At 34.4% G+C, this 14,872-nt stretch overlaps 1 protein-coding gene and 1 pseudogene across 2 annotated transcripts in view; both read right to left on the minus strand.

Annotated features, from left to right (window-relative positions):
• Window positions 1-14,872, minus strand: part of GPR158 (G protein-coupled receptor 158) — a 506,459-nt gene that overhangs the window by 308,564 nt on the left and 183,023 nt on the right. The window lies entirely within an intron of this gene.
• Window positions 1-14,872, minus strand: part of LOC306641338 (Golgi apparatus membrane protein TVP23 homolog B-like) — a 34,084-nt pseudogene that overhangs the window by 1,437 nt on the left and 17,775 nt on the right. The window lies entirely within an intron of this gene.

Genomic DNA, 14,872 nt, shown 5'->3' on the forward strand with positions numbered 1-14,872 from the left:
TCAGTACATTTGCAAGTTTGTATTGAGGAGAGATAGACCAGACAAAAGGGGTGGCCTAGTGCTTTTATCAGTCTTACTGACCTAGTAAAACAAGATCAAGAGTTCAATGCTACTAAGTCAGGCAGAACTTAAATGACCAAGATCTAAAAGCAGCATTACCCAAAGGCATTTCCGATTCCTAAGCTATACATGTGTGAAGCAAAATGAAGCCAACCATATATAAAATGATAATCTATTGTTATAAATTTGGGTTTATTCCAAAAACACAAGGTTAGTTTAACATTGATAAAAACATTCAATATCATTCACAACAGTAACAGGATATAATACAAAAAGCACATGATCATCCCAGCAGTATTTGATGCAGAAAAAGTATTTGACAAAAAATTCAACCTTAGAAGATGGAAAGATCTCCCATGTTCTTGGAGAGGAAAAATTAATATTGTCAAAATGGCCATACTACCAAAAGTGCTATACAGATTCAATGCAATTCCAATTAAAATCCCAATGATGTACCTTACAGAAATAGAGCAAGCAATCATGAAATTCATCTGGAAGAATAAGAAACCCATAATAGCTAAAGCAATCCTTAGCAGGAAGAGTGAAGCAGGGGGTATCGCAATACCAGATCTTCAACTCTACTACAAAGCAATAGTAACAAAAACGGCATGGTATTGGTACCAAAATAGAAAGGTAGATCAATAGTACAGAATAGAAGACACAGACACAAACCCAAATAAATACAATTTTCTCATACTAGACAAAGGTGCCAAAAATATGAAATGGAGAAAAGATAGCCTCTTCAACAAATGGTGCTGGGAGAATTGGAAATCCATATGCAACAGAATGAAACTAAACCCATATCTCTCACCATGCACAAAACTAAACTCAAAATGGATTAAGGACCTCAGAATCAGACCAGAGACCCTGCAGATTATAGAAGAAAAAGTAGGTATAGATCTTCAACATGTCGGCTTAGGACCAGACTTCCTCAACAGGACTCCCATAGCACAAGAAATAAAAGCAAGAATCAATAACTGGGATAGATTCAAACTAAAAAGCTTTCTCTCAGCAAAGGAAACTATCAGTAATGCCAAGAAAGAGCCCACAGAGTGGGAGAAAATCTTTGCCAATCATACTTCAGATAGAGCACTAATCTCCAGAATCTATAAAGAACTCAAAAAACTCTACTCCAAGAATACAAAAAAATCCAATCGACAAATGGGCTAAGGAAATGAACAGACACTTCACAGAAGAAGATATACAAGCAATCAACAAACATATGGAAAAATGTTCAACATCTCTAGTAATAAGAGAAATGCAAATCAAAACCACCCTAAGATTTCATCTCACCCCAATTAGAATGGCAATTATCAAGAATACAAGCAACAACAGGTGTTGGCGAGGATGTGGGGAGAAAGGTACACTCATACATTGCTGGTGGGGCTGCAAATTAGCACAGCCACTCTGGAAAGCAGTGTGGAGATTCCTTAGAAAACTTGGAATGGAACCACCATTTGACCCAGCTATCCCACTCCTTGGCCTATACCCAAAGGACTTAAAATCAGCATACTACAGAGATACAGCCACATCAATGTTCATAGCTGCTCAATTCAGAATAGCCAGATTGTGGAACCAACCTAGATATCCTTCAATTGATGAACGGATAAAGAAAATGTGGTATATATATATACAATGGAATATTATTCAGCCATAAAGAATGATGATAAAATTATGGCATTCACAGGCAAATGGACGAAATTGGAGAATATCATGCTAAGTGAGATAAGCCAATCTCAAAAAACCAAAGGACGAATGATATCGCTAATAAGTGGATGATGACGACACATAATGGGGGGAGGGAGGGGTTAGCGTTAGGGTTAGAGTTAGGGTTAGGGAGGGCGGCAGGAATGAAGGAAGGAAGGACTGTATAGGGGGAAAAGAGAGGTGGAAGGGGTGGGGGGAAGGGGAAAAAACAGAATGAATCAAACAACATTACCCTATGTAAATTTATGATTACACAAATGATATGCCTTTACGCCACGTACAAACAGAGAAACAACATGTATCCCATTTGTTTACAATAAAAAAAAAATTCAGGCCCTTCATGAAAAAAAGCTCAGCAAATAAAAGAACTTCCTTAATGTGATAAAAATCATTTACAGATAGAAACTTCTGCACACACTATAAAGGTAATGATGAATTATTGAAGGCTTTCCCACTGAAATAGGAACAAAGATGTCTGTTATCTCTGTATCAACAGTTCTATTTAATACTATAGTGGGACTCCAAACAATTGCATCCATATAAAGTATGAGAACTGGAAAGGAAGAAATAAACATGTTATTAATCAAAGGTAAATTATATATGTAGAAACCCTGAAAAACTGCAAATTGTAGAATTAATAATTTAATTTTTGTATAGTAATAACAACCAGCTAGGAAATAAAAATTTAGTTATTACAATACCATTAAAACATTTTTAAAAATTGGAAATAAATCTAAGAAAGAATGTTCAGATCCTCTAATAAAAATTCATAGTACATCACTGAGAGAAAACAAAGAAATTAAAATAAATGTTAATTCTTTGAAGATATCACACTGTAAGATGTCAGGTCTTTCCATATTAATTTACAGATAAATGCAAAGAAAAATCACAGCAGGTTTACTGGGTTATTTTTTATCGATTCTTTTTAGTTACACATAACAGCAGAATCTATTTTGATATAATCGTACAAGCAAGCAATATATCTTATTCTAGTTAGGATCTCATTCTTAAAGATGTACATGATGGTGGGACTCACTATGTGGGTTTCATATATGTACATGGGAAAAATCATGTCAGATTCATTCCACTGTCTTTTCTTTTCCTATCCTCCTCCCTTCCCTCCATTCCCCATTGTCTAACCTGCTAAATTTCTATTCTTTCCCTTGCTTCCCCCTTATTTGTAGGTTAACTTCCACGTATCAGAAAAAACATTTGACTATTGGATTTTGGGGACTGGCTTATTTTACTTAGCATGATAGTATCCAGTTCAATCTATTTGCTGGCAAATTTCATACATTATTTTCTTTTTATGGCTGAGTAATATTCATGACTGTGTATATATACCATATCACATTTTCTTTACCCATTCATTTGTTGAAGGGTACCTAGGTTGGCTATGTGAATTGAGCTGCTATAAACATTGATGTGACTGTGCCACAGTAGTATGTTGATTTTAAGGCTTTTGGATACCTGGGTCAAATGGAGATTCCATTCCAAGATTTCTGAAGAATCTCCATACTGCTTTCCAGAGTAGTAGTACCAATCTGCAGTCCCACCAAAAATGTATGAGTGTACCTTTCCAGCATATCCTTGAAACACTTGTTACTTGTATTCTTGAAAATTGCCATCCTGACTAGAGTGAGATGGAATTTCAGTGTAGTTTTAATTTACATTTCTCTTATTGCTGGAGATGTTGAACATTTTTCATAAATTTGTTGACCATTTGTATTTCTTCTGTGAAGTTTCTGTTCAGTTCCTTTGCCCATTTCATGGTTGGGTTATTCGTTTTGTTTTGTTTTGTTTAATCTGAGTGTATTTTACATTTTTAAGTTCTTTAGTTCTTCAGGTATCCTGAAGATTAAAGCTCTGAGTACAGGAGGCAAAGATTCTCTCCAGTTCTGTAGGTTCTCTCTTCATGTCTTGTTTCCTTTGATGTGAAGAAGCTTTTTAGTTTGATTCTATCCCATTTATCAGCTACTGATTTTACTTCTTGCACTTCAGGAGTCTTACTAAAGAAGTCAGTTCCTGAGCTGATATGTTGGCATGTTGGGCCTACTTTTCCTTCTTGGATGTGCAGGGTTGCTGGTCTAATACCTAGGTCCTTGATCCATTTTGAGTTGAGTTTTGTGCAGGGTGAAAGATAGAGGTCTAATTTCATTTTGTTTCATATGCATTTTCAGCTTTCCCAGCACCGTTTCTTGAAGAGGTTATCTTTTTTATTCCAATGTATGTTTATGGCACTTTTGTCTAGTATGAGATAACTCTATTTGAGTTTTTCTCTTTCTTCTATTATGTGCCATTGGTATTCAAGTCTGTTTTGGTACCAATACCCTGCTGTTTTTGTTACTCTAGATCGTAGTATGATTTTAAGTCTGGTATTGTGATGCCTCCTGCTTCGCTCTTCTCACTAAGGATTTCTTTGACTATTCTAGGCCTCTTATTTTTCTAAATGAATTTCATGACTGCTTTTTCTATTTCCATGAAGAAGATCATTGGTATTTTGAAAGGAATTCAGCTGAACCTGTATAGCACTTTTGGTAGTATGGCCATTTTGACAATATTAATTCTGCCATTTCAAGAACATAGAAGATCTTTCCATCTCTATGGTGTTCTTCGATTTCATCTTTAGTATTCTATAATTTTCATTGTAGAGGTCTTTCACCTCTTTTGTTATATTAATTCCCAAGCCTTTTTTTCTCTTTTGAAACTACTATGAATGGGATAGTTTCCTAATTTCCTAATTTCTTTCAGCTGATTCATCTTCAGAGTACAGGAATGCAATGGATTTATGAGTGTTAATTTTGCATCCTGCTACTTTTGTGAATTCATTAAGGAATTCTAGCAGTTTTCTGGTGGAGTTATTTGGATCTTCTAAATATAGGATCATGTTGTCTGCAAACAGCTAGTTTTAGCTCTTCTTTTCCTATTGATATCCCTTTAATTTCATTCTTTTGCCTAACTGCTCTGGCTAGAAATTCAGGGACCATTTTGAATAGAAGAGGTGAAAGTGGACATTCCTGTTTTGTTCCTGTTTTTTAGAGGGAATGCTTTCAGCTTTCATCCATTTAAAATAATATTGGCCTTGGATTGCTGTACATAGCTTTTACAATGTTGAGGTATGATTCCATTATCCCTTTTTTCTAGTGTTTTAATCATGAATGAATGCTATATTTTGTCAAATTTTTTTTCTGGATCTATTGAAATAATCATGTGATTCTTGTCTTTAAGTCTACTGATGTGATGAATTATATTTATTGATTTCCATATGTTGAACAAACCTTGCATCCCTAGAATGAAAACAACTTGGTCATGGTGCACTATCTTTTTAATGTGTTTTTGTATGTGAGTTGCCATTTTGTATGTGAGTTGCCAGTTCTAATGTTACCCCATATTTCTTAAAAATTCTACTCATGGTCTCTTAACATCTTTTCTCCATGATCAACTTTATTTTCAAGATTATGTACTTTGTTGTCTGAAAATCTATCTTCCAAATGGTCTAGTCTATTGGGGATGCTTTCCATTGAATTTTTAATTTGGCTTATTGATTCCTTCAAGAATTTCCAATTGATTCTTCTTCAGAACTTCTTTTTCCTTATTGAAGTGACCTTTCATTTCTTGTATATTCTCTCTGATCTCACTCCTTATATCATCTTTTATCTCGCAGATTGGTTTAAATATAAACTTTCTATATTCCTTCTCTGACATTTCCTTCACTGCAGTATCAGTGAGTCTTCTATGAAATCATTCTGGTTTGTTTGGGATGGTTCATTCCCTTGCTTTTTCATATTGTTTGTGTGTTTACCCATATATCTGAATGGATCTGAAACAGCAGAGCTTCTATCCTACAAGCTTTTAGTAATCTTGTAAGTTTCCTGTGCTTCACAGATAAGGGGAGAGCCAAATAATTGCAACCAACTGTGTGTACAATACATAGAACTAAATTAAGTACTTAATTCCTATTATGACACTTAGAATGTTAATTGTCAAAATAAACAGAAATGGTAAGCTCGGCAGTTTCTATCAGTAGACACGAATTATATCTGTCATAAAATTGAACAACGGGATTTTATCTATGACTTCTCGTGAATTAATTGTTGCTATAGCATTACTGGTGGGGTCTGGAATTTTATAAACCAATTAGTGTTAAGAGAAGTTAAGAATACAGTCAATTAAAAGGAAAGAAGAGGAGATTGGAAAGTAGAAAATGGCTTGTAATTTTAAGAGGTGAATAAGGAAGATGCAGAGGTGATGTAGGATGTGCTGTTTATGAAGGAAAAAGAAAAACAGATGTACACAAATTAAAGAAAGAGTGAAAGAGAATAATAGAATTTATTTATTATCAAGAGAAAGGAGAGAAAGAGAAACCAAGGGAAACAGAGTTGTGAAACAGACAATACAACATATACTAATCAAAAACCAACATATATTAATCAAAAACCTTAACCCTCAAAAAACAGAGTAAAGAAAAATAACTACCTTCAGAAATGCTAGAAATGAGAGAGTGGAAACATAAATCGTGTGTGTGTGTGTGTGTGTGTAAATGTGTATCATATATCAATCTGTACACATTCAAAAACAAAAACAGAATAGTAAGAATAGTCAATGAGAGTATATGCTCCCTGTCTGTGCCAAACTGTTTCTCAGCTTCCCTTCTCAGTAGGATGGTATGGGAGGCAGTGAAAGGTGTTGTCAGCTCTACTCCCAGGATATAAAAGCCGCTGGGTTAGGTGAGAGGAGTTTCTGGAAATGAAGCTCCCAGGGATGGGGATTAGGTCCTGTATTATCCCAGGTATTTTATTGCATAGGGAGTTATCAGGTATCTTTTATTTAATGCAGCTCTAAGACTGTACCCCAGGAGTCTCCACTCATGGGAAAGGTGAGCCAGTCCTTTGCTAATTCTGTAATTCAGGGAGACTTCCCTTTCTGACCTCCCAACATCTGCCCTGATGTCTGTCACTCCTGCCTATTCAGATTCTCAAGCCACTGCTGCTGGTCCTGCACACTGCTGAATTCAAGGAAGGTGAGAGAGACGGGTTCCCCTCCAGCCTTTCCAATCTTTATTACCCCCAAGAAAAATGTTCTCCATAACAGAAATTCTCCTGATTTGCAAGGCTCAGTCTAGATCCTATGGCAGGCATCTGCTGGATTCATGTATTAGACTCAGCCCCAAACTCACAGACCTAAGTTCCTGGTCTGAGTTGGTGCCACTGCAGTGCAGAAGTCCCCAAACAGCTCCAGCTTCAGCTCCCTATGCACAATTAGCAGACTCAATGTCATTCATGCACCAGCTCAGTGAGCCAAATAGCCTCTGAGTCAGTCCAGGGCAGGCTGCTCCTCTGATCCCAGGATTCTTCACACCAAGACTGCAGCACTAGCACTTTTCAGCCCTTTCTGATCTTGTGTACTAATTTTCCCCACTCCCACCAGAAGCTCAGCTTCAATTTTGTTCCTTTTCCTTGTCTGATGCACCCAAAATTTCCCAGTCTGCCAGGCTCTCTGTCCAATATTGAGTATCAATGAAGTCCCTTTTTTCACCCACCTCACAGAAAAGCAGTATTCCCACTGCTTGAGTCCTGTGTCATGGAGCTATGAGAAACATCTGTTCCCATAATCTGCCATCTTGTTCTCTCCTATTTTTGGTGTAAATTAATAAGTTCATCTTATAATTTCTATAGAAATACAAAGTTCCAAGAATGACAAAAACAATTTTGAAAAGAACAAAGTTGGAGAGGTATATAACACTTTGTTAAAATGGTGATGTATAATAACAGAAAATAGACAAACTAAACAACATAGAATTCAGACATCAATCAACAGATCAGATTTATGACAAAGTTTCCCCAGTGGATCAATGTAATATTTTAGAAATAAATGTAGTTTACCACCATTTACCACCATTCACACCTCTATAGAAATAAGTAATACAATTTCTAAAGATAAAAGAATTTTACAACCTTAGAGTAGGCAAAGATTTTTTTTAAGTCACAACAGAAAAACAGTAATTATAAAGGTAAAGACTGAGAAGTTGGAGATGATTGAAATGAAAATCTTTTTTCCAACAAAGGTCTCATGAATAGAGTGAGTAGACACTTCAACACATACATCTGACAAAGAATATATATCCAGCATACATAATGAATGCATATAAATCAATAATAAAAAGAAAACACTTTGAAAAAAGGTCAAGGCTTAAATATGCCCAAATGGCTAGCAAGCATATAGAAATGTTTAAAATTACTAGAGAAATGAAAAATGAAACCAAAATGAGATAACACTACACGTCAGATAGGCTAAAATTAAAATTAAAAATATTATATGTTTTCATGATGTGGAACAAAATTTACATTCATATATGACTGGTATAAATTTATATCAATACAATGATTTTAGAAAACTCTTTAACGATATCTATCCAAAAGGAATATTTTCCTGCCTATGGCTCAGCAATCCCACACTTAAGTACATATTTGACAGAAATATATAAATATAAAAATAAAAAGACATGTATGAAAATATTCATAGCTACATCACTCATATTAGTAAACTTAGATGTCCTCTGTAATGGACTGGATAAATTCTGGTATATTTGCAAAAAATATTATATGTAAATGAAATAAACTACTATTGTTATGCACAGCATGAATAAATTTCTATTTTAAATTGTTAAGCATAAGAATCCAAACACAAAAGGGTGCATATTATGTGACTTAAAAAAAATAACACTCCAAAACAGAAAAATTTATGTATGGTGTTAGAAAAGTGGTTATCCTGGAAGGAATGATATTGACTGTGGGAAGCATAAGGAAGATTTCTGGAAAGCCAATGATATTCTGTATCTTGATATGAATGATAGCTTATCTAGATGTGCTCATGTTATAAAAATTCAAGTGTCAACCACAATTTGTGCCTGCATATGTCAGTGTATGTCATTCTTAATTTTAAAAGTTGAAAAGTACTGTGAAGTCTTGCTAAGATAACACTATACAAAGTGGTTCTTTTTCTGTTTAAGAATTGTCAAATATTGCTATATCTTCAGAAAATATATTCAGTTTAAAAATTTAAGCTATAATAACAGAACCCTGCATAGTTGTAAGCTACTTATTTTTTCTATTTGCATAATTCTCAACATGATATTATAAGAACGCGAAAAATATATGGTGAATAATATCACTTAGGATTCCTTTAGCAGTATCAGAAAACACTAACTCAGATGAATTACACCAATAAGGAATCTATTGATCTTACAAAATAATCCAAGAAGTTGGCAGTTCCAAGGGTGGTTAATTCAGTGCCTTAGCACTATCTTCAAGGACCCAACTTTGCTTCATCTTACTGCTTTGCCATTTTCATGAATAAGTTTTGTCTTGAAGCTTGAGACTTAGTGATCAGAAAATGTCTTCAACAGTTCTCAGCATCATACCCTCACAATAGTGTCCATACACAGACAAGGAGACCTTTTATATTGTAGAACAAAATGCCTTCAGCAGCCTTTCCCTTGTGTCTCATTAGTTACAGTTGTATAACATGTCCCTGTTTAAACCAATACCAAGCAAGGGGAATACTGCATCAAATTATATAAAATCTATCAGAATATAACCCCAAGGCACTTGGAAAAAGTAGATATCTGAATAGAATTAGAATTCCATTAACAAGGAAGAAGGACAGAGGGATGGTTGTTGGGAAGGCAACCAAAAGTTTGTGCTACCATAGCCAAGTGAATCATAATAAAAGAAGCATGGTATAAATGGTTCTTTGCTATCATTCATAATATTTGCAAAGCTCTTACTCTTCAAATATTTTTCTTTTCTGGTTCCATTATCTATGCATCTTACAAGAACTATAAAGAAATTTTTAAATGTAAAATTTAAGAAAGAAGACTGTTTTTTCACATTTTGTCTTATTGTTATGATAATTAACAAGCTAACTATACAGATTCACTTTTCATTACTTTTTAAATACTTGCCAGTTTACACATTTGAGTATATACAAATACAGCTCCATTATTCCTCCCTATCTTGTACAATAGTACTCTGACAATTAAGATCATAACATTTGGTAGTAATAACAATGGGAACTATTTTCTATCAGGTGATTACTGTATTTTTAGCATTTAAAAATTAAAAAAACTCTTTTGAACCTTCAAAGTAAATCTTTTAGGTGCTATTGTTGTCTGCGTCTACACCAAAGATGAAACAGAAGCACAGAAAGGGTCTTCAAATTTCCCAACATCACACCATTAATAAATAGTGGAGTCATTTAACTATATTTGGGATTGGTAATCTAAAAATTGAGAACATTCAATATGATCAAATGATTCCTGATACATCTCACTAGGAATTCAGAATGTGATTATGTAGTCACAGAGAAGCAAATATGATACAATCAAGGTACTGGATAATCATAAGCTATAAGCAAAATATAATATTGTTCTATAAGGGTCAAGAGAAAAAACAAACTCGGCAACTCCCTGGCAGGAAGACAAAGGAATGTATCTGGATAGGAGGCCTGGTAACGGACAAAGCACTAAACAATAGTAAGCTCTGGCCTTTGGGAAAATTCCACGAGTCCACAAAGCAATGAGCAGAAGTGATATTTTTATATAACATATTAGTCATGAAACATTAGTTACTATGTTAGCATGTGCTAGCTCTGATTCGTGAATAAAATTTAAGTCAATACATTATTTATAAAAACAATATTCCATCCCTTATAACAGCAACAAAAGGAACTATTATTGCATCTCCTCATAAGACTAGAAATTTATATTCCTATGCAAAAAGCTATTAGTAATGAAATATTAATAGCAAGAATGTAGTTGCATTTTTGGCATCTGATCAAGTTTAAGCCATTAGTAAATCATGTAGTTATGCCAAAAAATCCAAGTATAGCACCTATTTGCTCTCTTCCTTTTCAGTAACTCAAAAGTTTGTGTTGGATTATTCCAGAAACACTATAATATCACAGGAATCTGTAGACTGCATTTATATCCTGAAAATGTAAATTATTTGTAGCACTTGAACCCTCCCACTATCCTAAAGATTTGTGCAATATTCTTTCTAAAAGTAATTATGGAGAAAATTATTTTAAAAATAAAAGATCTGCATTGACCTTTTCCATTTAGCCAGTTGTACACCAAGAGATCCTTCTGACCTCACCTTTTCTTGAGATTGCATTGAATCTTGCCCATTCCATGATTTGCACATTAGCAATGAAGATACATTTGAAAGGACTTTGACATTTTTTTAGGAAATAAGAAAAGAACTTTAGGATAGAAATATCAAACCGATAAATGCAATGAGTTGAGTAAAAAATATTTTTTATTTCTCTTGTACTTTCCTTTTCATATCTTTTATCATATTTTATGTTCACAAGAACTTTATGAGTAGTGAAGGAGGTAATGTTTATAGTACTTTATAGGGCAACAAGGTCTCAGAGAAATTGAATGGCTGAAGTGACCGGATATGTAGTGACAATCATGACTAGAATCTAGTCCTCAAGTTTTTCTCATTCAGATCTTTGTTCCTTCAGATGTCAATTTTTCTAGCTCTGCTTGCATAGTATGAAAGAAATTCAATTGCTTATTTAAAACAGAAACTGACCTGTTACAACAGTTCTTGACTTCTCTGGAATTCCTCATGTCAATTCAGTTGTCAAATGCACTGAAGTTCCACAACGACAGGATATCAAGTGAACTGGGGTAGGGGTAGGGTATGTTTCCATTAGGATGAAATTGATAATTATAGATTTTCAGAAAATGATAACAGAATAAGCAGACAATGCTTTCCATTTGGGGTTTTTATGTTAATAATTGTTCCAGATTTGACTCATGATATAATCTCTATTTAAATTCATAAAAGTGATTTTTTAGCCACAAAGTGATTATTTATTTACCCTTTGGGGATTTTATTATGATTATTAAATATGCCAAAACTTGAAATAAATCTTTTACTTCTTGTCATTTTATACAAGTTGCCTGCTAATATCTTCAATAATTTCATCTTAGTTTTTTTTTTATTTTTGTGTCTGCAGTTTGATTCACTGTACACAAATGGGATACAATATTTTCATTTCTACGGTTGTACACAATGTAGACTCACACCATTCATGTAATCATACATGTACATAGGGTAGTGATGTCTGTCTCAGTTCACTATCTTTCCTTCCCCCTCCCCCTCCCACCCCATTTTCCTCTACATAATCCAAAGTTCCTCCATTCTTCTCTTGCTCTGCTGCCACTCGCCCTCATTATGTATCATCATCCACTTATCAGAGAAAATAACTGGCCTTTGGTTTTTTGGGCTTGGCCTATTTCACTTAGCGTGATATTATTCTCCAACTCCACTTACCAGCAAATGCCATAATTTTATTCTTCTTTATAGTTGAGTAATATTCTGTTGTGTATATATACCATAGTTTCTTTATCCATTCATCAATTGAAGGGGATCTAGGTTGGTTCCACAATCTAGCTATTGTAAATTGAGCAGCTATGAACATTGATGTGGCTGCATCACTGTAGGATTTTAAGTCCTTTGGGTATAGGCTGAGGAGTGGGATAACAGGGTCAAATGGTGGGACCATTCCAAGTTTTCTGAGGAATCTCCATACTGCTTTCCAGAGTGACTGCACCAATTTGCAATCCCACCAACAATGAATGAGTGTGCCTTTTTCCTCACATCCACACCAACAATTATTATTGCTTGTTTTCTTGATAATAGCCATTCTAATTGGAGTTAGATGAAATCTTAGGGTGGTTTTAATTTGCCTTTCTCTAATTACTAGAGATGAACACTTTTTCATATATTCATTGATCACCTGTATATCTTCTGAAGTATCTGTCCATTTCCTTAGCCCATTTATTGATTGGGTTCTTTGTATTTTTGTGTAAATTTTTTTAAGTTCTTTATAAATTTTGAAGATTAGTGCTCTGTCTGAAGTGTGTGTGGAAAAGCTTTTCTCCCACTCTATAGGCTCTCTTTTACATTATTGATTGCTTCTTTCTCTAAGAAAAGGGTTTTCAGTTTGAATCTATCCCATTTATTGATTCTTGCTTTTATTTCTTGTGTGCTGGGGGTTTTGTTAAGGAAGTCTGGTCCTAAGCCAACATGATGAAGAGTCAGGCCTACTTTTTCTTCTATTTGGTGAAGGGTCTCAGGTCTAATTCTTAGATCCTTGATCCATTTTGAGTTGAGTTTTGTACAGAGTGAGAGATAGGGGGTTTAATTTCATTTTACTGCATATGGATTTCCAGTTTTGCCAGTATCATTTGTTGAAGAGGCTATCTTTCCTCCATTGTATGTTTTTGGCACCTTTGTCTAGTATGAGATAACTGTGCATTTGTCTCTGTGTCTTCTATTATGTACCATTGGTCTACTTGACTATGTTGCTGCCAATACCATGCCATTGTTGTTACTATTGCTCTCTAGTGGAGTTTAAGGTCTGGTATAGTAATATCTCCTGCATCACTCTTCCTGCCCAGGATTGCTTTGGCTATTCTGGGTCTTTTTTAATTCCAGATGAATTTCATGATTGCTTTCTCTATTTCTATGAAGAATGTCATTGGGACTTTAATGGGAATTGCATTAAATCTGTATAGTGCCTTTGGAAGTATGGCCGTTTTGATAATATTAATTCCGCCTATTCAAGAACTCGGGAGATCTAAGGTTTTCTTCAATTTCTTTCTTTAGTCTTCTGTACTTTTCATTGTAGAGTTCTTCCACCTATTTTGTTAGATTGATTCCCAAGTATTTTTTTAGGGTTATTTTTAATGGAGTAATTTTCCTAATTTCTCTTTCAGAGGATTCATCACTTACTAATAGAAATGCATTCAATTTATGAATGTTGATTTTATATCCTGCTATTTTGCTGAATTTATTTATGAGTTCTAGAAGTTTTCTGGTGGAATTTTTTAGATCCTGTAAATATAGAATCATGTCATTGGCAAATAGTGATAGTTTGAGTTCTTCTTTTCCTATTCCTATTCCTTTCTTTGTCTAATTGCTCTAGTATTTCAAGCATGATGTTGAATAGAAGTGGTGAAAGAGGGCATCCCTCTCTTGTTCCAGTTTTTAGAGGGCACACTTTTAGTTTTTCCCCATTAAGAATGATGTTGGTCATGGGCTTAGCATAAATAGCCTTTACAATATTGAGGTATGTTCCTACTATTCCTATTTTTTCTAGTGTTTTAAGCATGAAAGGGTGTTGTATTTCATCAAATGCTTTCTCTGCCTCTATTAAAATAATCATACAATTCTTAACTGTAAGTCTACTGATGTGATGAATTACATTTATTGATTTCTGGATGTTGAAACAACCTTGCATCCCTGAGATGAACCCCATTAGATCATGGTGCACTATTAATATGTTTTTGGGGGGTGTGATTTGCCTGAGTTTTGTTAAGAAATTTTGCATCTATGTTCATAAGCGATATTGGTCTAAAGTTTCCTTTCCTTGATGCATCTTTGTCTGGTTTTGGTATCAGAGTGATACTAGCTTCACAGAATGAATTTGGGAGAGTTCCCTCCTTTTCTATTTCATGGAATACTTTGAGGAGTATTGGTGTAAGTTCTTCTTTGAAGGTCTTGTAGAACTCAGCTAAGAATACGTCTGGTCCCTGGCTTTTCTTGTTAGGTAAGCTTTTAATGACTTCTATTTCATTGCTTGAAATTGATCTGTTTAAATTGTGTATGTCCTCCTGGTTCAGTTTGGGAGAATTATATGTCTCTAGAAATTTGCCAATGTCTTCGAGATTTTCTATTTTGTTAGAGTATAGATTTTTGACGTAGCTTCTAATTACGTTATGTATTTCCAGGGTGTCTGTTGTGATATTTCCTTTTTCATCATAAATTTTAGTAATTTGAGTTTTCTCTCTCCTTCTCTTTGTTAGTGTGGCCAAGGGTTTATCTATTTTGTTTACTTTTTCAAAGAATGAACTTTGTGCTTTGTCATTTTTTGAATTTTTTTGTTTCAATTTTCTTGATTTCAGCTCTGATTTTAATTATTTCCTGTCTTTTCTACTTTTGGTGTTGTTCTGTTCTTTTTCTGGTTCTTTGAGATATAATGTTAGGTCATTTAGTTATTGGCTTTTTCTTCTTTTCTTGAATGCACT

This window comes from Sciurus vulgaris, assembly GCF_902686455.1.
Source record: "Sciurus vulgaris genome assembly, chromosome: 12".
Classification (NCBI taxonomy): domain Eukaryota; kingdom Metazoa; phylum Chordata; class Mammalia; order Rodentia; family Sciuridae; genus Sciurus; species Sciurus vulgaris.